General features: G+C 44.5%; 1 protein-coding gene across 3 annotated transcripts in view; it reads left to right on the top strand.

Annotated features, from left to right (window-relative positions):
• Positions 1–23,004, top strand: part of LOC126457133 (uncharacterized) — a 475,859-nt gene that overhangs the window by 153,973 nt on the left and 298,882 nt on the right. Inside the window, exon 2 of one of the 3 annotated variants that reach the window (XM_050093199.1) lies at positions 10,815–10,863. The exons of the other annotated variants lie outside the window; for them this stretch is intronic. The gene's annotated coding sequence lies outside the window, so the exon portion shown is untranslated. The remainder of the gene's footprint in view (positions 1–10,814; positions 10,864–23,004) is intronic. 3 annotated transcript variants of the gene reach the window in all.

Raw genomic sequence — 23,004 nt, 5'->3', positions numbered from 1 at the left:
GCCACTCGACCACCTGATCCAGAGTATACCAACCCGTTGTGTGGCCTGTGTACGTGTGCATTGTGATCCTATCCCATTTAGATGTCAGGGTACATGCGCAGGAAACAGTGGCGTTTTGTAGCACATGTGTTTCGGGACGGTTTTCTCAACTTGTCACCAATACCGTGGACTTACAGATCTGTGTTGTCTGTGTTCCCTATGTGCCTATGCTATTACCGCCAGTTTTGTGTAGTACCACGATGTGTGGCACCGCATTCTGCAATTATCCTTAATTTATGAGCATGAATGTATTTATAATATCAAAGATTAGTAGTCTTACAGCCAAATGCGGTGAAATGTATTTTGATATCAAACTATTGTGATCAGCCAGGATGAAATCGCTCAATCGCTGATGTGTGAAGATCAGATCTGGCTTTTATTAACATATGCTAGTTTGAAATGTGTCCAGTAAAACAGTCAGCATCCTCCACCTCCCGCTCTCCAATCTATCTCCCCACCGTTTCAGGTGTATTTCCGGGGGGAATATTGTCAACGCGAGGAGGAGAACATTCCTGGTTAATGGCAGGGCCGAAGCTCTTACGGTAGGAGTAACCGCGTGCCCCTCGTCCCGTGGCAGCGACAGCGTCTCTTTAAGGCGGGCCAGCGGCGGGCCGTGCGAATATTCGATACGCCCACGCACGGCGCGGCGGCCGCCGCCCCCGCAAGCGACGCCGCCCAGGCCCATAAATCGCGCCGTAGCCGCAGCCGGCGCTCGTAATCCCTCAAGCGGCGGTGTCCATATTTCAGGCTTCCCGTCTGACCGACAAGGGGGCCGCTTCACTTTCGTCAGCAGCAAGCGAGCTGTCATTGGCAGAAGGCGTCACTGTCTGCTGCAGTGTACCGGGTGTAGCGCTGGCAACCACGTCTTCTCGTATAAATCGCCAGACAAGTCTCTACCACCGGGAACGGGGGACGCGAGTGTTTGTCGACACAGAAATGTTGCTAACGCGTAGGCCGTGAAATAGCAGGTATAACAGCTTCGAACCTTTACGGTCAAAAGTATCCAGATTGTGGACTATCGCCAACTATGTAGAGGTTATGAACCAGTGTTCGGGAATAAGTATTTTGTAACGAATGTATGTTGAGCATTCCATTTTATCGGTTTGCATCTGCAATCTGCTATAAGTGAGACGCTCTGCTAAAACTGCAGGACAGGACAGGTAGTTTAAGTTGTGGAAAGGGGCCAAAATAAGCGGTTGTCAGTTACACTCGAACATAAAACCTTTTATTTGATCAAACATTACAAGAGCCAAAAAAAATTTAAAAAAAAAACCACAGCTTGAGCTGGAACTTCATTAGCGGCTGAATGCGTCGTACAATCTCATGCCTTAAGGGCAAGACCACTTTACTTTAAAAATGGCTGAAAGCCAATAACTTAAAGCTCAACCACAATCAGAAATTTAAAAGGCAAAGCCTTATCTTAAAACAGTTCCTTAATTAGGTTGAAGGCTCAAATAATCAGACACTTTAAGAGCAAATAACTTTAATTCAAAATCGGCTGAAGGTCCAACACTTAAGTCACAATAACATTAATTTCAAAAATACCAAAGGCTTTAAGTAAAACAGTTCTTAGATTAGGCTGAAGGCCCAAGCCATCTGGTGCCTTGAGGGCAAAACAGCCTTAGTCTAAAAAAAAAATCGGCTAGAAGCCATACAAGTACAAACAGCAAGAACAAGCAAGAAAAGGCAGTATACCCAAGGGCGCTCAGAAGTTCCAAGGGTCGGCCTGGCTTTCCAATACTAACGCTCGCTTAGGTGACTCAGGCAGTCGGCCCAACCACTGTCGATCTGACGACAACCCAACCGACAGACAGTCTACGGACCCACCGACAACATAACCTCTGCTTCACCCGAAAAGCACACAACAGGGGGTTCAATGGAACAATGTAGAAGGTATTGGCGCCCACAACCAATTATACATTGAGCTGTCAAACTACACACCGTGCTGTACAGCGACAACACGATGAGGAAAATACACTGCCTGAATTTACGTCAACGGCCAGGGCAGGTAACCAGAACGTTAATGACCACACGGCAGAAGATTCCACTGGCGCACTTCAATTCAAATAATCAAATACAGTTAAACTCCCCGGAGGGTGGTTATAATTTTTCAGCTTGAAAACACACGTTGTTGCTCGCAGGAATATCCCAAAGGCCGACAATTAACTCCAGACGAAACAATGTGAACAGTCGTGACTTGCTGGTAGATTAAGTAAAAACTCAACTTTCATGTCCAGGATCGGTGAGCCACGAACCTCATAGCAATGGGAACAGCACTACACACTCTGACACCGCCTAGAGGCCGCCAGCGGGCCCGGCCAAACAACAGGCTGCGGAGATTTTCTCGCTGCTCCACGCCAATCGAACAAACGCCCAGGCCCGGAAATGGTGGAAGGACCAAGTATACGTCGGCCGATGGGACGACCAACCGAACGACCAACCAACGGTCGTTCCGCTCCAATCTCCCTCCGTCGGACAATTCATGTGTGTTGCCAGCAATCGGCGAGCACTGGCTGTCGTAGCCTAACTAGTGCTCCATTCCCGACTTCACTGCTGCTGCGTCCAGACTGCACTGCTGGTCCGTCCCGAACTAACTAGCCAGACACACGACTATCGGTCGCTCCAGAGATGATATGATAGTGCACTTATCGATACGCGCTGCTGTGCCGCTCACAGGCAAGTAAGGCAGGAAGTTGGTGACGCCAGTAAGTGGAATAAGAAAACGAGGCGGCAGTACCGTAATAGAAGACGACAAACAATAAATGAGATAAACGCGAGCCGTGCACGACTGAATGAGGTCAGTACAATGCCATCATACAGCCAGTAATTACACGATCCAGACACTTAAATGTGAGCACCGCCTATGTTCTGCGTCAAGGTGCAATAACCACTCACAAACCGCAGGTGGCTGCACTAGCAGTGGTGGGTATATAAAGCGTCTCAGAAAGGGTATTGTCATTGGCGTTCGCGCGAAGGTAGGAAGAAGTTCCGAAACGACTAAGTTTGTAAATCGTGGTTAGACTGCTGCATGTCAAAAGGGCACTATCCAGAACCGGCGCCAAGGCAACAGCGATGCACCATGGGCCAGATGGTTGAGGAGATGTGTACAAGCGAATAGATATACAACTTTTGAGCGAATGACCACACAGCTGAACCAAGGGGCAACCAGCAGTGTTTTCTCAACAGCCATTCAGCAAACGCTGATGCGTGTGGGCCACCGCAGCAGGCGCCTGATTCACGCACTCATACTGGCTGCTGTTCAAAGTCGCCGAAGGCTCCAGTTTCCACGCCAGTATCGTAACTGGACATCTGATTGGCGACAGGTGGCCTTTACAGATGAATCACGCTTTATACTCCATCGGACAGATGACCATCGGCGTGAATGGCGTGTATGCATTTATGTTTGGGGACCATGTCAATATTTATATGAAGTTTGTTTTTCCTCAACAGGATAGAATCTACCAGCAGGACACTGCAACATGTCACACAGCTCGGATTTAAACCCAGTCGAGAATCTGTGGGACTGCCTCCATAGGGCTGTTCGCCTCGTCAATCATCAACCGAGAAACGTAGCGCAGCTGCCCACAGCACTGGAGTCGGTATCGCTCTACATCCCTATGGTACCTTCCAGAACCTCATTGAATCTCTCCGTGCACGTATCGCAGCAGTCCGCACTGCAGAAGGTGGTTATTCGGCCTTCTGGCAGGTGGTCGCAGTAGTGTGACCGGGCAGTGCAAAAGCTAGTTCCGAAAATCTCAGGGGAGAAGGAAGCTGAAATATATATTTGTACTGAATTGCTCCTATCATGATTTAAATTCATTCCGGGAAAATTTCCTGCCATTTTCTGCTGTTCATCAGCGGACTCTTCAAACCACTGTAAAACCGCTGACTACAAAAGCTAGTGAAACGCAAGTTGCCCCATGCAGCAAGTGCTCCTTTCCTATTGTATCATGAAGATACCCAAATATGCAAAGCCGATTCTTGATTTATAATCGTGTTTATATGAAAACGGTGTACTAACTGCCGTTGCGCATACGCTCTGATCTCTATGGTACAATCTTTCTATGGCTGGGAATGGCGTAATCGAAAAAAACGAGCAGTGTGGTGCAATCCTGTACCACCAGTCGCCAGAAATTTTGGCGACGTTTTCAAGCACTTGTACGGTCCTGGAAAACAATAATTCGCTAAAGCGTTCCCTCCACTGTGTGGTTCAAATGATTCTAGGCACAATGGGACTTAACATCTGAGGTCATCAGTCCCCCAGTCTTAGAACTACTTAAACGTATCTAACCTAAGGACATCACACACATCCATGCCCGAGGCAGGATTCGAACCTGCGGCCGTAGCAGCAGCGTGGTTCCAGAATGAAGCGCCTAGAACCGCTCGGCCACAGCTGCCGGCCCTTAGACTGTAGTTTGAAATTTAAACGTGATCGTAAAATTATTTTATGCACTGTGCCTTGAATTTCACTGGAAAAGTAGTAACGAAGATGGGACGAAATGAGTTAGCAAGCCCAATACCAAAGGAAACGCTTGAAATAAATTAAAATTGACACAAGGTTGTTAAGAGTAGGCAGCGAATCGGGTGTCTCCACGACGTCAATCAAGAGGACTGCGTAAACGGAAGCAGCCATGCTTAGTGGAAACATAGTTTTATCTGTGAGTATGCTGCATAAGCACTTCTTGTCAAGCCAGTGACAGCTTACCATGTACTGCAAAGTAAGGAAGTCATCATGAGTGGGACGTCTCGTGATATACTGGCGTTCTGAGTACTTCAAGAACGAGTACGTCTGTATGGCGTTAGTTGCAAAACGTTAACTTTCACGGGCTTGAATAACAATAAATCTTACACAAGTTCGTTACACGATAGCAAGTGAGGTTCTGGGAGCCAATAAAGCGGTTACTGAGGTTGGTAATGATGACAAAGTACTATTTAAAGAACAAATCCCTAAGAAGCAATTGGCAGCATAGGTGTAGTATTAATTGAATGAGCAACTGAAATTTTTTTTTAACCTCTGGAATGATTATACAGTCGGACTTCGCTTAGATTACAAAAGCAAAAGGTCCAAATCATATTCTTGGTCTCGGCAGTAATTTTGTGACTTTTTTGTTGTTGTTGGAAAATGATAACTTTTCCAAATAGTAAAATTCAGTTACAATTTACTAATAACCGCTGCCAGTACCCGAAATATTAAGTAGAACAGCTTTGCAGGAAGTGCTCTCGAAGGAGTTCTAAGAGTGCTACAAGTCAAAAAATCATTAACAAGCAAGAAAGCAGCGTAATTTCAAAACACTGAACGCGTTGTGCACATTTTTTCCATCGATTATGGTGTCTGAGGTGGTTTCTACTCTGCTCTTCAAACAGTTCGTCAGTTGGGTTATGTCCTCAATGAAGTTCAATAATATAAGTGTGGGCTTGTAATTTTAAAACTAAACACTCACAGATAAAAGTCAATAACTTAGGCATATACGATCACACATACAAATCTTGTCGTATACATAGGCCATATGTGCAGTAACTTTAAAACAAGATATTCAGAACATCTCAGAGTTCTAGAAGTAACAGATCCACTAGCACATATGTTAACCATTTTATAGCCCAAACCCATCACCTAAAATAGTACCAAATTTAGAAATCCTAAAATCCAGCCACAACCTATACTATAAACTTAGAACGGAAAAAAGGGTACATAAACAGGAGCCATCGGCTACAGGAAACAGATTGTAAAGGTAATTAACTGACATTGTCAGAAGGAGAACGATCTCTATACCAGTGTAAAAAACTTCCAAAATAGAACTTTTACTGTCCATACTGCGTTTGATACATATCGAGATTACTACTTTCAGCAAAGTTATATTGCCATCTTCACATCTGAACTTTGCTGAAACTAGTAATAAGGATACATATCAACTGCGATATGGGCAATAAAATTTCTATTTTGGAAGCTTTTTTATACAGGTTATAAAGGAGTACACTACACTACACTATGCAATGGCACATTATTTAGCACATTAAAAGAACTATACAGATACACAGACAGATAAAAAGAACGTCACCCCCCCCCCCCACACACACACACAGAGACACATACAGAGGGAGAGAAAAAGTAAACAAAGTTCAAACTTGGCGCCCAACTGATATGAAACTAAGTGAACATCAACAGGGACTTATCGCACAGCAGTAACGTAAACGCTGTGTTTTGTGCAGTGAAACATTGTAACCTGGCAGTGAAATTACTTAGTGTATGGGTTTCCACAACAGATGAGATTGCAGGTGCGAAATTAACTGTAAGTAATCGCATAATATAGATGCGAAATATTTTCTCACAACCACTCTCACAGTAACATCTGTTAATTGCAGATGACAAATTCCCGGTATCCATTAATGTAAAGAGGGTTCTGCAGAACACCAAAATATAGAAAAAGTTAGTAATAACCACAACAGACAATTTGTATTTATCCCAGTTTTGTTAAAATAATTTGTTCTTTAAACATGTTCTCATTTTACGGAACTGAATAAAACTACCCGCGGTTGATGGCACAGACGGCTGAAACATGTTTGAGTATTTATAAAATAAAGCTACTAGAATCGGACGAACAAGCGTTTTGTAAGCTACTTCTTTCGTCGATGTGTCACATTTTCTTAGAATTCTTCCTATGAATCTCAACCTGGCGCCTGCTTTTCCCACTATTTGTTTTATGTGATCATTCCACTTCAGATCGCTCCGGATAGTAACTCCTAAGTATTTTACGGTCGTTACCGCTTCCAATGATTTACCACCTATGGCATAATCGTACTGGAATGGATTTCTGCCCCTATGTATGCGCATTATACTACATTTATCTACGTTTAGGGAAAGCTGCCAGCTGTCGCACCATGCATTAATCCTCTGCAGGTCCTCCTGGAGTACGTACGAGTCTTCTGATGTTGCTACTTTCTTGTAGACAACCGTGTCATCTGCAAATAGCCTCACGGAGCTACCGATGTTGTCAACTAAGTCATTTATGTATATTGTAAACAATAAAGGTCCTATCACGCTTCCCTGCGGTACTCCCGAAATTACCGCTACATCTGCAGATTTTGAACCGTTAAGAATGACATGTTGTGTTCTTTCTTCTAGGAAATCCTGAATCCAATCACAAACCTGGTCCGATATTCCGTAAGCTCGTATTTTTTTCACTAAACGTAAGTGCGGAACCGTATCAAATGCCTTCCTGAAGTCCAGGAATACGGCATCAATCTGCTCGCCAGTGTCTACGGCACTGTGAATTTCTTGGGCAAATAGGGCGAGCTGAGTTTCACATGATCTCTGTTTGCGGAATCCATGTTGGTTATGATGAAGGAGATTTGTATTATCTAAGAACGTCATAATACGAGAACACAAAACATGTTCCATTATTCTACAACAGACTGACGTAAGCGAAATAGGCCTATAATTATTCGCATCTGATTTATGACCCTTCTTGAAAATGGGAACGACCTGCGCTTTCTTCCAGTCGCTAGGTACTTTACGTTCTTCCAGCGATCTACGATAAATTGCTGATAGAAAGGGGGCAAGTTCTTTAGCATAATCACTGTAGAATCTTAAGGGTATCTCGTCTGGTCCGGATGCTTTTCCGCTACTAAGTGATAGCAGTTGTTTTTCAATTCCGATATCGTTTATTTCAATATTTTCCATTTTGGCGTCCGTGCGACGGCTGAAGTCAGGGACCGTGTTACGATTTTCCGCAGTGAAACAGTTTCGGAACACTGAATTCAGTATTTCTGCCTTTCTTCGGTCGTCCTCTGTTTCGGTTCCATCGTGGTCAACGAGTGACTGAATAGGGGATTTAGATCCGCTTACCGATTTTACATATGACCAAAACTTTTTAGGGTTCTTGTTTAGATTGTTTGCCAATGTTTTATGTTCGAATTCGTTGAATGCTTCTCTCATTGCTCTCTTTACGCTCTTTTTCGCTTCGTTCAGCTTTTCCTTATCAGCTATGATTCGACTACTCTTAAACCTATGATGAAGCTTTCTTTGTTTCCGTAGTACCTTTCGTACATGATTGTTATACCACGGTGGATCTTTCCCCTCGCTTTGGACCTTAGTCGGTACGAACTTATCTAAGGCGTACTGGACGATGTTTCTGAATTTTTTCCATTTTTGTTCCACATCCTCTTCCTCAGAAATGAACGTTTGATGGTAGTCACTCAGATATTCTGCGATTTGTGCCCTATCACTCTTGTTAAGCAAATATATTTTCCTTCCTTTCTTGGCATTTCTTATTACACTTGTAGTCATTGATGCAACCACTGACTTATGATCACTGATACCCTCTTCTACATTCACGGAGTCGAAAAGTTCCGGTCTATTTGTTGCTATGAGGTCTAAAACGTTAGCTTCACGAGTTGGTTCTCTAACTATCTGCTCGAAGTAATTCTCGGACAAGGCAGTCAGGATAATGTCACAAGAGTCTCTGTCCCTGGCTCCAGTTCTGATTGTGTGACTATCCCATTCTACAGTATACCTGGTAGATTGAAGTCTCCCCCTATTACAATAGTATGATCACGAAACTTCTTCACGACGTTCTGCAGGTTCTCTCTGAGGCGCTCAACTACTACGGTTGCTGATGCAGGTGGTCTATAGAAGCATCCGATTATCATATCTGACCCACCTTTGATACTTAACTTAACCCAGATTATTTCACATTCGCATTCGCTAATAACTTCACTGGATATTATTGAATTCTTTACTGCTATAAATACTCCTCCACCATTGGCGTTTATCCTATCCTTGCGGTATATATTCCATTCTGTGTCTAGGATTTCGTTACTGTTCACTTCCGGTTTTAACCAACTTTCCGTTCCTAATACTATATGCGCACTATTTCCTTCAATAAGAGATACTAATTCAGGAACCTTGCCCTGGATACTCCTGCAGTTTACCAATATTACGTTAACTTTTCCTGTTTTTGGTCTCTGAGGACGGACATTCTTTATCAACGATGATAATGTCCTCTCTGGTAAGCCGTCAGGTATTTTATCGTTTCGCCCAAGGGGGGGTCCCTCTAACCTAAAAAACCCCCGTGTGCACGCCACACGTACTCTGCTACCCTAGTAGCTGCTTCCGGTGTGTAGTGCACGCCTGACCTGTCTAGGGGGGCCCTACAGTTCTCCACCCAATAACGGAGGTCGATGAATTTGCAACCATTATAGTCGCAGAGTCGTCTGAGCCTCTGGTTTAGACCCTCCACACGGCTCCAAACCAGAGGACCGCGATCGACTCTGGGCACTATGCTGCAGATATTAAGCTCAGCTTGCACTCCGCGTGCGATGCTGGTTGTCTTCACCAAATCAGCCAGCCGCCGGAAGGAACCAAGGATGGCCTCAGAACCCAAGCGGCAGGCGTCATTCGTTCCGACATGTGCTACTATCTGCAGCCGGTCACACCCAGTGCGTTCAATAGCTGCCGGAAGGGCCTCCTCCACATTACGGACGAGACCCCCCGGCAAGCACACCGAGTGCACACTGGCATTCTTCCCCGACCTACCCGCTATTTTCCTGAGGGGCTCCATAACCCGCCTAACGTTGGAGCTCCCTATAACTAATAGGTCCGCCCTCTGTGACTGTCGGGACCTTGCCGGAGAATCGGCCACTGGCCCAACAGGCGAGGCACCCTGTGGTGGCTCGGAAACGATGTCATCACCACTAGGAAGCACCCCGTACCTGTTGGAAAGGGGTAAGGCAGCTGCCACGCGGCCAGATCCCACCTTCGCCTTTCGGCCAGGCACGCGCGAGCCCACCACTGTCCGCCATTCACCCTGGAGTGATGGCTGACCGGTAAGATGCTCACTGCCGGAAGACGCAGCGACATCAGGGGTTCCATGTGATTCCAAGGCCACCGAAGTAGGCATAGGTCTCACCACAGTTGCCCCAACGCCACTACGAGCCGACGCCTGCGCCTCGAGCTCGATGAGCCTAACAGACAAAGCCTCCACCTGCCCCCGAAGAGTGGCCAATTCTCCTTGCGTCCGCTCACAACAACCACAGCCCCTACACATGACTATGTTTACCCTACTCTATACGGTGACAAATTCCCAAGATAATCTTCTGATGAGCTACTCTGATAATCAAGAAACACTCACTGAAATACGAGACGCGAAAACTACGCTAGGTTTTCCCAGAAAAACTATTTAAAAGCTAAGCGCAGCAAATAAGTACAAAAACGCTTTATACAAACAGTACTCGCTGCTGCTGGTGCTGTCGCTCTGGCTGTCACAAGACAACTGCTGATTCAAGTGACTAGTGGCTAACGGCCGCGAAACAAACAAAAGACGGTTTTAGGGCGCTTTCTGTTCTAAACGATCAAGAAAACACTAAGAAATCTAACACGAAAACTACGTAAAGTTTTATCAAGAACTGTTAGTTACTATGCAGAGCAGATAAACACAAATAGAACCCCTTCCTTAGTGGAAGGTCGTAAACAAAATGCAAAATAAACGCTTTATACAAACACTACTCGCTGCTGCTGGTGCTGTCGCTCTGGCTGTCACAAGACAACCCTCCGCCACACACCGTAAGGTGGCTCGCGGAGTATAGATGTAGATGTAGATGTAGCATAATAGACTGATGTGAAATTCTGTAATTTTGTCTGGAAACACTACTACTGGCAGCGCTTAGAAACCAAATAATGAGTGAAGTTTACATTGCTTCCAAGTCGCGTAAAACCGACAAAACTTTTAGATTTGCTCTTTTTAAATGTACTGTTTGCTGACAGAAATTTCACGTTTCAGGTCGGTGCGAGCGACTACCCAGAGTTTCCTGGTTTTTCATCGAAGAACAGTAAGTTGCAGCGCCTGTGTAGTGAAAATCTTTTGCTTAATGTAAAGGTGAATTTGCTTATATTAATTTAGTTTATAGTCACATAGTGACGTACACAATTTTTCCAGCCAACCGAATATTTCATCAGGTTACCTTCCATTCAGAAGGCTGGTGCACGCAGCGACTGTTATATTGACTTGTAAATAATAGACTTCAGCTATCGGTAGTACTTTTTAAATTTTATTGGCAGATCTAGATTTCAGCTAGAAACTAGCCATTCTCAATGCACTATCATTTTTGACCAATGCTACGTCCACAGTTCAATGACCCGACCAACAGGCATTACATGCATTGGTAAAAATGGTAGTGCACTGAGAATGGCTAGTTTCTAGCTGAAATCTAGTTGTCCCAATAAAATTTAAAAAAGACGACTGATGGCTGAAATCTATTATTTACAAACCGAATATTTTATGAGTATCTTCAAATACCTGAGTGGAGAGAAACATTTTTGAATAATAAAACGGAGTACATTATACTAAATCAATAGTTCTCAACCTGGAGGTAATTAAATTTTCTGATGCATAAAAATAAAAGTGTCCCATTGTATTTCGGTGACGAAACTAAATTCGTTTCAAAAGATCGTTACTATTATCACTGTTTCTTAAAATTCTGCTTACAAGAGTTACTAACAATGACTTTTTTTTTCAAATACTAGCGTTAATGTGTGACGCAATCTGGTGGAGCTTATGTCTTGTGTAGCAGATGTGTGAAAAACATCTTGCTCAAGTTGTCTATCCATTTCACACATACTTAGTACTTTGTACCATATGTCTATAACAGTAAATTTGAGACATGAACATCACATATGATTAAAATCTCATGAAAAAATGGTTCAAATGGCTCTGAGCACTATGGGACTTAACATGAGAGGTCATCAGTCCCCTAGGTTTAGAACTAATTAAACCTAACTAACCTAAGGACATCACACACATCCATGCCCGAGGCAGGATTCGAACCTGCGACCGTAGCGGCCTCGCGGTTCCAGACTATAGCGCCTAGAACCGCTCGGCCACTCTGGCCGGCCAGCTCATGAAACTGATTTCTCCAAGTTGTAGGTAGTTCCCGCAATAGACCCACAATTGCTTCATTATTCGCTCCGCAACAGTAAATAAAGTATAAAGTAACTAACAGCACAACACAAGCGTAATGACTACTACATCGCTGCAGGGCCTGCACATTGTTAGTATTGTTACTATTATTATTATTATTATTTGTGGAAGCGATCAGCAACAAAGGAACAGCAGCATGAAGTCTTCAGATTTCTGCCAGTTCTTAAGTCAGCCCTCCAGCAATCAAGTGCTCTCATTGTAACTTTGTTGCACTTTCATTTCAGATAGGCGTGAAAGATATGGGCGAAGCAAGTGTCGGTAATGAGAAGGGTGGATCAGGGGAAACATGTTTTGTAACAAGTGTCTAACCTCAATATGAACAGTTAGCTTTCTTTTCTGAGAAGGAGTTGTAAGCAGCACTCGCGATGCACTGAATTAGAATTGCTTCAGAATTATTTTATCAGTCTATAAAAAAAGAGTCTTAGAAATAAGGAGAACCAGTTGTGTCACTGGGTCATTATTTCGTGTTTTAATACACGGTCTAGTCACGTTAATGTGACCACCTGTCAAAAGCCTGAATAATCACGTTTTGCTGTGCGGACTGCTGCATGAGGCGAAGGAAAATACGAGGTGCATTCAAGTTCTAAGGCCTCCGATTTTTTTTCTCTGGACTGGAAAGAGATAGAAACATGCACATTGTTTTTAAATGAGGCCGCGTTCATTGTCAATACGTCCCAGAGATGGCAGCACTGTATGGCAGATGGAATTTTACCGCCAGCGGCGAGAATGAGAACTGTTTTAAATACTTAAAACGGCGACGTTTTCCTTACTTGAACAGCGTGCAATCATTCGTTTTCTGAATTTGCGTGGTGTGAAACCAATTGAAATTCATTGACAGCTGAAGGAGACATGTGGTCATGGAGTTATGGATGTGTCGAAAGTGCGTTCGTGGGTGAGACAGTTTAATGAAGGCAGAACATCGTGTGACAACAAACTGAAACAACCTCGGGCTCGCACAAGCCGGCCTGACGACATGATCGAGAAAGTGGAGAGAATTGTTTTGGGGGATCGCCGAATGACTGTTGAACAGATCGCCTCGAGAGTTGGCATTTCTGTGGGTTCTGTGCACACAATCCTGCATGACGACCTGAAAATGCGAAAAGTGTCATCCAGGTGGGTGCCACGAACGCTGACGGACGACCACACGACTGCCCGTGTGGCATGTTGCCAAGCAATGTTGACGTGCAATGACAGCATGAATGGGACTTTCTTTTCGTCGGTTGTGACAATGGATGAGACGTGGATGCCATTTTTCAATCCAGAAACAAAGCGCCAGTCAGCTCAATGGAAGCACACAGATTCACCGCCACCAAAAAAATTTTGGGTAACCGCCAGTGCTGAAAAAATGATGGTGTTCATGTTCTGGGACAGCGAGGGCGTAATCCTTACCCATTGCGTTCCAAAGGGCACTACGGTAACAGGTGCAACTTACAAAAATGTTTTGAAGAACAAATTCCTTCCTGCACTGCAACAAAAACGTCCGGGAAGGCCTGCACGTGTGCTGTTTCACCAAGACAACGCACCCGCACATCGAGCTAACGTTACGCAACAGTTTCTTCATGATAACAACTTTGAAGTGATTCCTCATGCTCCCTACTCACCTGACCTGGCTCCTAGTGACTTTTGGCTTTTTCCAACAATGAAAGACACTTTCCGTGGCCGCACATTCACCAGCTGTGCTGCTATTGCCTCAGCGATTTTCCAGTGGTCAAAACAGACTCCTAAAGAAGCCTTCGCCGCTGCCATGGAATCATGGCGTCAGCGTTGTGAAAAATGTGTACGTCTGCAGGGCGATTTAGACGAGAAGTAACGCCAGTTTCAACGATTTCGGGTGAGTAGTTAATTAGAAAAAAAATCGGAGGCGTTAGAACTTGAATGCACCTCGTAGTGGTTGAGGTTCTGGGAAGTAGTTCAAAATGGCTCAAATGGTCTGAGCACTATGCGACTTAACTTCTGAGGTCATCAGTCCCCTAGAACTTAGAAGTACTTAAACCTAACTAACCTAAGGACATCACATACAGCCATGCCCGGCGCAGGTATCGAACCTGCGGCCGTAGCAGTCGCGCGGTTCCAGACAGTAGCATCTAGAACCACTTGGCCACCCCGGCCGGCTGAGAAGTAGGAATAGGGATGTGGAGCCATGCCGACTCCAGCGCCATAATCAGCTTCGCTACTGTACTTATCTCGGTTCGGGATCCATGACGCGAATAGCTCGATCGATGTCATCGATGAATTGTCGGTTGGCTGTAAATTAAGGGAGTCCGGCAGGCAGGGAAGTACGGTGAGCTCATCGTGGTGTTCTTCGCACCATGCACGTACACTGCGAGCTATGTGACACGTTGCATTTTACTGCTGGTGGATGCCAAGGAGTTGAGGAAAAACAGACTGCGTGTAGGAATGGACATGGTCCATAAGGACCTCGATGGTGAGTGTTCATCGGAGGTGAGGGTATCATCTGGAGTGCCCCAGGGAAGTGTGGTAGGTCCGATGTTGTTTTCTATGTACATAAATGATCTTTTGGATAGGGTGGATAGCAATGTGCGGCTGTTTGCTGATGATGCTGTGGTGTACGGGAAGGTGTCGTCGTTGAGTGACTGTAGGAGGATACAAGATGACTTGGACAGGATTTGTGATTGGTGTAAAGAATGGCAGCTAACTCTAAATATAGATAAATGTAAATTAATGCAGATGAATAGGAAAAAGATTCCTGTAATGTTTGAATACTCCATTAGTACTGTAGCGCTTGACACAATCACGTCGATTAAATATTTGGGAGTAACATTGCAGAGCGATATGAAGTGGGACAAGCATGTAATGGCAGTTGTGGGGAAGGCGGATAGTCGTCTGCGGTTCATTGGCAGAATTTTGGGAAGATGTGGTTCATCTGTAAAGGAGACCGCTTATAAAACACTAATACGACCTATTCTTGAGTACTGCTCGAGCGTTTGGGATCCCTATCACGTCGGATTGAGGGAGGACATAGAAGCAATTCAGAGGCGGGCTGCTAGATTTGTTACTGGTAGGTTTGATCATAACACTAGTGTTACGGAAATGCTTCAGGAACTCGGGTGGGAGTCTCTGGAGGAGAGGAGGCGTTCTTTTCGTGAATCGCTACTGAGGAAATTTAGAGAACCAGCATTTGTGGCTGACTGCAGTACAATTTTACTGCCGCCAACTTACATTTCGCAGAAAGACCACAAAGATAAGATAAGAGAGATTAGGGCTCGTACAGAGGCATATAAGCAGTCATTTTTCCCTAGTTCTGTTTGGGAGTGGAGCATGAGAGAAGATGCTAGTTGTGGTACGATGTACCCTCCGGCACGCACCGTATGGTGGATTGCGGAGTATGTATGTAGATGTAGATGTAGACAGATGCTTACTTGAGTTGATCCAGTGTTCCTTCCAGAATAACGAGATCACCCATGGAATGCTGCGGAAACACTCCTGAGATCGTAACTCGCCCTTCTCCAGCCTGAACCTCTCCGACGATTGTTGCATTGTGTTTGCTTTTAAACGTTTCACGCCGTATACGCCAACAGCCATCTGTCCAATGGTGCATAAAAAGTAATCAATTTGAAAAGGCCGCCTGTCGCGAATCAGTGGACGTCCAATTGTGGCATTGGTGTCGAAATTGCAGCCGTCGTCACCGATGAACACCAGTCGGCACGGGTGCACGCACAGGCGCCTGCTGCAGAGGCCCTTGCAAAGTACCGATCGCTGCACGTTCGTTGAGGACACGATTTTTGTAGCCCTTTAGTTCATTTTGGCGGTCAGCTGCTCAACAGTTGCAAGTCTGTTCGCCAACACACATTTCCACAGCCGTCGTTCACTCCTGTCATATGTGGCCCTTGGTGCACCGCAGTTGTCTCGGGACCGGTTTCGGATAACGCTAGTTTACCATGCTCGTTTCGGAAACATTTCCACCCTTGGACCAAATGCCAGTGATCATGCCCTTTTGTACGTCAGATAAATCGCTCTGTTTTCTTATTACAAGAACGACTGCACTGTTTTCCGCGTCCCCCGACCCTCAAATACCAGCACTGCCGCTTGAAGCGCGCGCGAGCGCGCGTGTGTGTGTGTGTGTGTGCGTTCATTTCACTTTGACCTCAAACACAGGCATTGGTCACATTAATTTGACTTGACTGTGTAAAACACCTACAAAACCTAAATTACTTGCCTATCGTCAGTTAAAAATAAGTCTTCAAAGAATATTGTCGCAGAAGAAGCTGAGTAGTAGCGCCGTTTAGTGGTTATGATACTAAACTGTTGAATGGAGGATCGTGAGTTCAAAACTCACGTGGACTGTACCATTTTAATTTTTGTATTCGGTTCGAGTACCTTCTAGAAGTGCCCACAAATGTCAATAATCATTGTACTGGAATGTTCTGTAGCTGTGTATATACTGTATGTGTTCTGGCGCAGGCAGTTCGCTCCGCGCTCTTGTATGTGAAAGTGCTGAGTAAATGAATGGAAAAACTGGTAGAAGCCGGCCTTGGGGAAGATCAGTTTGGATTCCGTAGAAATGTTGGAACACGTGAGACAATACTGACCTTACGACTTATCTTAGAAGAAAGATTGAGGAAAGGCAAACCTACTTTTCTAGCATTTGTAGACTTAGAGAAAGCTTTTGACAATGTTGACTGGCATACTCTCTGTGGTGTGCGTACTGTAAGACCTTCGGTACACACACCATCAGATTGTTTGACTTGTCGCTCTAACGAAGTAGGAGAGTGTCAGCAATATGTCTCGTGGTCTTACCGTGGCGTGTTCATCTTCTGCCGTTAGACGATAGAAATGCCACTTGCACGCTTAGAGTAGCAGATTGACGGTGACCAACTTTAAACAGAACTTGATTAATTTTCACACACATTTATTAAAATAATAAAAAGCATAGACATTACGTAACTTGATTCTGGATGCTATTTACAATTCACAATCTGAAGTTCCTTTGGTCTGGGTACGTTAATCTTGTTCCCACATATCTGATACTTGAGAGTGTCTATACATTTATCTTCATGGCTATATAAAGGACTCTTATTAGGCGCAGACTGAAACTTGACTATAGACTGGTACACACTAATGTAGACTGGTACAGACATGTGCAGATAAATGCAGACTCGTACAGACTCATGCAGACTGACTAATCGGAGGTCTGTACACTCGTTATAATACCTCGAGCGATCAGGTATCACTGCGCGAGTGTGATCCGCGAGGAGAAAAGGTTCTACGTTAGCAGCGATCTCATTGGCTGCATTACATATTAATACGTGGATCGGCGGAAGCAGAATTTGGTCCGTCTCTTGAGGCAGCGCCATCTTGTAGTGAGGAGACGGACGAGCGCTGCGCCTGCGCTGTTGTGCTTAGCGGGGCGCACTCTAGTGGGAAAGTTGTGTACGCGCTGACTACATGGAAATATGTACACTACACTCTCTTTCAAATTCTAAAGGTGCCAAGCGTAAAATACACGGAGCGAAAGGCTATTTACAATTTGTACAGAAACCAGATGGCAGTTATATGAGTCGAGGGGCACGAAAGGGAAGCAGTGGTTGGGAAGGGAGTGAGACCGGGTTGTAACCTCTCCCCGATGTTATTCAATCTCTATATTGAGCAAGCAGTAAAGGAAACGAAAGAAAAATTCGGAGTAGGTATTAAAATCCATGGAGAAGAAATAAAAACTTTGAGGTTCGCCGATGACATTGTAATTCTGTCAGAGACAGCAAAGGACTTGGAAGAGCAGTTGAACAGAATGGACAGTGTCTTGAAAGGAGGATATAAGATGAACTTCAACAAAAGCAAAATGAGTCGGGTGATGCTGAGGGAATTAGATTAGGAAATGAGACACTTAAAGTAGTAAAGGAGTTTTGCTATTTGGGGAGAAAAATAACTGATGATGGTCGAAGTAGAGAGGATATAAAATGTAGACTGGCAATGGCAAGGAAAGCTTTCCTGAAGTAGAGAAATTTGTTAACATCGAGTATAGATTTAAGTGTCAGGAAGTCGTTTCTGAAAGTATTTGTATGGAGTGTAACTATATATGGAAGTGAAACATGGACGATAAATAGTTTGGACAAGAAGAGAATAGAAGCTTTCGAAATGTGGTGCTACAGAAGAATGCTGAAGATTAGATGGGTAGATCACATAACTAATGAGAAGGTATTGAACAGAATTGGGGAGAAGAGGAGTTTGTGGCACAACTTGACAAGAAGAAGGGACCTGTTGGTAGGACATGCTCTGAGGCATCAGGGGATACAAATTTAGCATCGGAGGGCAGTGTGGAGGGTAAAAATCGTAGAGGGAGACCAAGAGATGAATACACTAAGCAGATTCAGAAGGATGTAGGTTGCAGTAAGTACTGGGAGATGAAGAAGCTTGCACAGGACAGAGTAGCAAGGAGAGCTGCATCAAACCAGTCTCAGGACTGAAGACCACAACAACAAACAATGCAATACTGTAAAAAGCTTTGTCACACTCCCATGTTCTTCAACCGTCTTAATGAAATGATCTTGCATTATCATCACTAATCCGAGTGGTAACGTAGTCTCATATGCTCATCAGTTCAAAAGAGTTTCGAGACTGGATCAGTAAAAAATTAGAGAAAATTTAAGATGGCGGTTTTAATACTTCAGATGTTCGTCGTAGTCTCCTCCCCCCCCCCCTCCCCCCTTTCGAACTTGTTTACAAAGTGCAAATCTTTGATACAACGATGTGAAACTGCCATTTCTTCTTTGGGATGTGGTCCAAGTCGTCCCTCACATTGGCTTGAATATCGGTCATTTAAGCGTTCACCTTTCGTGTGACTTTCTGCACTTTCTCGATTTGTGGTAGGTTCGTGTCGACAACACACAGTATCGTCACCCGTGATGATTTTTTCCAGAAAAGAACTATCCGTGTTTTTCATTACAATCAAGTTGCGGCAGGCAACCACAGAGCGTTTGATTTAGACATGTTGCTCCACAGCGATTTGTGATACAACAACATACTATGCACGTCCACTTCTTAACGCTGCCTGCTCATAAAACACACACACACACACAATTATTCACAGGTATTAACTGTGACTAGGTATCCTGAGATGAAATATTTGATCGTCCGCCTCAGTTGCTAGTAATTCCTTCTTTGCTGCACTACCGGTTCCACTGCCTAAAGCTTCATCTTCAGCTGCCACCATACAATTATGGAAACATGGGAGGTAGGACCAGCAACCGTGGCGTCTGCCTCGATAGCGCGACACGATTACTGGCAACCGAAGCGGATTTATTTATTCTATTAGTATACTGAGATGTTACACTGAAGTAGCTGGAATTAGTTTTGCTGACTTCGTACTCGCAGTGGGTCAATTGCTGCACGGACAAACTAGAGTAGATGGCTGATAGCTCGTAGTTGAAAAATCGCTGTTTGAAGATGAGAAAGAGAGAGAGAGAGGGGGGGGATGGAGGGACGGAGGGAGAGGGTGAGGGAGAGAAGTAATTGGCGTACTTCCACTGCACGCTAGTGACATACAAAAACTTTTAATTGCTACTCGCAATCGGTGCTATGCAGCGACGAAAGGACCATTCGAATCTTTTACCGGACGCTAAACTCTAGTTCACAGGTAAAAAAGAGACGCTAGGAACTTTTTCACGGTGATGGAGTTTCGTAATCACGCTGACCTGTCGGCGAGCGTTCTAACGGGTTCAACTGTGACCTTTGGCTCGCTTGATAATGTCACACAGTTCAGCCCTGCAGCTCTCCGCGTACGCGCTCGGGGGAAAAAAAAGGAGAGTGAATGTGAGAGTGATAACAAAAGGGCGCGAAAAGTTGTGCGAGTACGCGGTGCCGAGTGAAAAAGAAAGGCGCGAAGCTGCGGGCTCGCGGAAGTCGTTAGCGGGCGCTGGAAAGCGATTGTCGCGTGTCTGGCGTAGCGCGAGCGAACTCCTGTCGCGTGCTGCTAATCTCGCTCTGTATCTGCCGCGCTACAAGCGTGCCTCGAGAACTCCGCGGCCAAGTGAATACGTGATCACGCGCCGTGTAATTGTTATCAGATAACTATTAACGCCATTCTGAGAGAAACTTCTGGCAACTTCAGACAGATTCTTTAAGTGACGTTAATGTATCAGGAAATCCTCAAAAGGAGAAGCTATTCATCTCTGTATACTGTTCTGATACCCACTACAATTACGGAGAGTTCCAGCCTAGAAGCTGATTGCGGCAACTAAAACAGGTGTAGTTGTATGAAATTGACCAGACCCACAGTCCCATGTACACTGACAAGTCATTGGATAGCGATATCGGACGAGCAAGCGCGACCTTCCGATGTTGGCAGACGTATTGCCCAACGACTCTCCGTGCTTTTGTTCACTGCCACGTCTCCGTAGGTATTCTGCACGCGCCTATGAATATCTGCGATGCTCTGGTTTTCTACCAAAATAAACTCCGTGACAGCTCTCTGCTCGGAATGCACCTCCTTTGCAGACGCCATTTCAAAGGCTACGATAGCGCCGCCACGATTCGGTACTTGATGAAACTACAGAGGCTGAGGCGAGAATATTCCACGACGTCCCACAAAAAAAGTTCCGCGATTTTTTCAACCTAAATTGGCTGAGAAAATGTGTTGCATTACTTATAGAATGCCCCTCGTATAAATAAATATATCATACAATTAACACAGAAGTAATTGCTTCGAGAAAAGAAATTACTTTCTCCGTAGTTATACTACTGAACAGCGTGCGTGTCCAGTAGTTATTTCTTCCGATTTTCACTACACTGATAACAGAGCTAGAAATACTAGCAGAAGCTATTTTTATTGAGGTTATGTGTATCGTGTTGCTATTTCCGACTCTGTACACGGCGCTGACATACCGCTTCCCGGACACATGCCGGCAGCCTGACCCGGATCGAATCCGGTTCGAGGGCGGGTGAGAAGAGCAACTAAGAAATGGTTTTTAGATGTTTTCCCACATACCAATAGCTGAATACAGGGTTGGTACCCACGTATCGCCTCCGATAAACGTTAAGCAAGCATTTAGAAAATGTTCACACAGTTGCACTTAGGATTAACTCTACATGCATACAGATGGGATACACAGCTTCCATCCTGGGAGGGGAGAAGGGAATGAATACCAGATTGATAACCAGTGGTTATCAGCTAATCAGCAGCAGCAGCAACAAGGATTGTTGAATAAAATATTGTTTTAATTTATATCAAGATCTGAGGGTATTGTCACTTTCTTGCCTTAAATACACAGTAGAATATAGCGAGCAGTGCATCATTCTAGAGAAAGAGAAAGGAACGTTAGAATTCATTCTGGGAACGTGAAGGGCATTAGAGAGGCTGTAATAGCTAGTCTGGACGAGGATGGTAAAGAAACGTGACCAAGGGTCTGTGGAGGAAATAATCGTACTATTCACTTAAAATGATTGTGGGCAAAACGCAAACCTCAGTCGAGAATATGAATGTGGGTCACCACCACAGATGACAATTTGTGAACAATGCAATAACATGCTTTGGAGTGCCGATGTCTTTGCACTAACAGACTGTCATACAAACTACTGATGGTGAAATAAATTTTAAGCGTGATTACTAATTATATGGACACTTTCTCGAACCTCTAGTCATACGCACATGCTCCTTGAATAAACTTGAAAGTTGTATATGGTGTGTCCCAGATCTGACTCTAGGGGCGTAAGAGAGTGATCGTTATAAAAGAAGTCTTTCGTAGTGAAAGACAAGCGAGTGCACTGCTCGTTCTTTCTCTGAACTCTTGATACAACTGACCACTGAGTTTGGCAGCTGTATACAAGGAAACCACCGCCAAAGTTACAGCAATAAATTGGATGTGCAGTAGGTTATTTTCGTTATTTTTGGGTCATATAACCACGAAAAGTCACAGGGCAGTGAGGGGTCTTGTTATCTGAGACAAGACTGAGATTAACAGTTATTTATTTGCTCTAATAACTGACATAAATCATAACAAAATTAACAGAGAGCTAAGTTCTTTGAAACTCAAACCACTTTACAAAATGACTAACACGGTAGCGAGGTACCAAAAAGTGAGTAAGACTGTGAGGACAAAGCGCAACAACATCTGCTCATTTGGCCAGCTCACGAAATGAAAGTTAACAGAGAGACGTCGCCAGATTTAACAAAATTAAGCTACACAAATTGAGTAGCGAAGTAAAAAGTAATCAGTTGCTGAGAATGTAGATCATATTGCCCCAAACTGCGATACTCTATTTCTCCGAATCAGCTAACTTTTGCTAGTCAGCACCAGCTAGAGATGATTCCCTGTCAATGATGCCCAGCTGCGAAAGCCCCCAATCTAAGTTCACAGCCCTCCAGGCTCTATTTTTCTTTTAACAACGACTTTAGATGGACGGGACGACTCAAAGCTGTTGCCAGTGTGACAGGTAACAATATCGCTAATTTCACGAAAAGAAAAGAACAGGCGAACATAGCAGAAACTTTTCACTCATGGAGTACAAAACGCACAAGAACAAACTCTAGCCTGGAGCAGTGTTTCCTCGATTGTTCAGGCCCTTGACGTCAAGCATGGTAGTAGGGCGACTCAATTCGATTGGATAACCAAAATTTTGGAGCAAAGCAACTGTCATTCTCACGCTGGTGCGGCGGTGCCGTGGCGTTTTGGCCTTTGATGTCCATACAGAAAAGACAAAAATGCCAACTAAATTATTGTGGTGGCATAGTGGTCCTCTGCCAGCAGCTAGGCCAGGGTGCCGGCTCTGTCCATAGTAACAAAAAGCAGGTAGCAGCCTCACTTCTACGAAAACTGTTTGGGTCCTTGCATCTCTCCTACAGCACCGTCACAGCGCGAAAAACGCAAAGCTTTTCTCCCTAGCAGACAAGTCCTGTACTAACAAAGTAATAACACGCAATAACGGCGGAGAATGTTACAATTCTGTGTAGCGATATGTGACAGTAATGTCACAATCTGATTGATTAATCTGTCAGATAGCTTACGTCTAAAAAGTGGGAAAAAGTTAATTAGTTCTGCAT

Source organism: Schistocerca serialis, chromosome 2 (assembly GCF_023864345.2).
Source record: "Schistocerca serialis cubense isolate TAMUIC-IGC-003099 chromosome 2, iqSchSeri2.2, whole genome shotgun sequence".
NCBI classification, from domain to species: Eukaryota; Metazoa; Arthropoda; class Insecta; order Orthoptera; family Acrididae; genus Schistocerca; species Schistocerca serialis.
The sequence above is the reverse complement of the archived record's forward strand: the minus strand, read 5'-3'. Positions and strand labels throughout refer to the sequence as shown.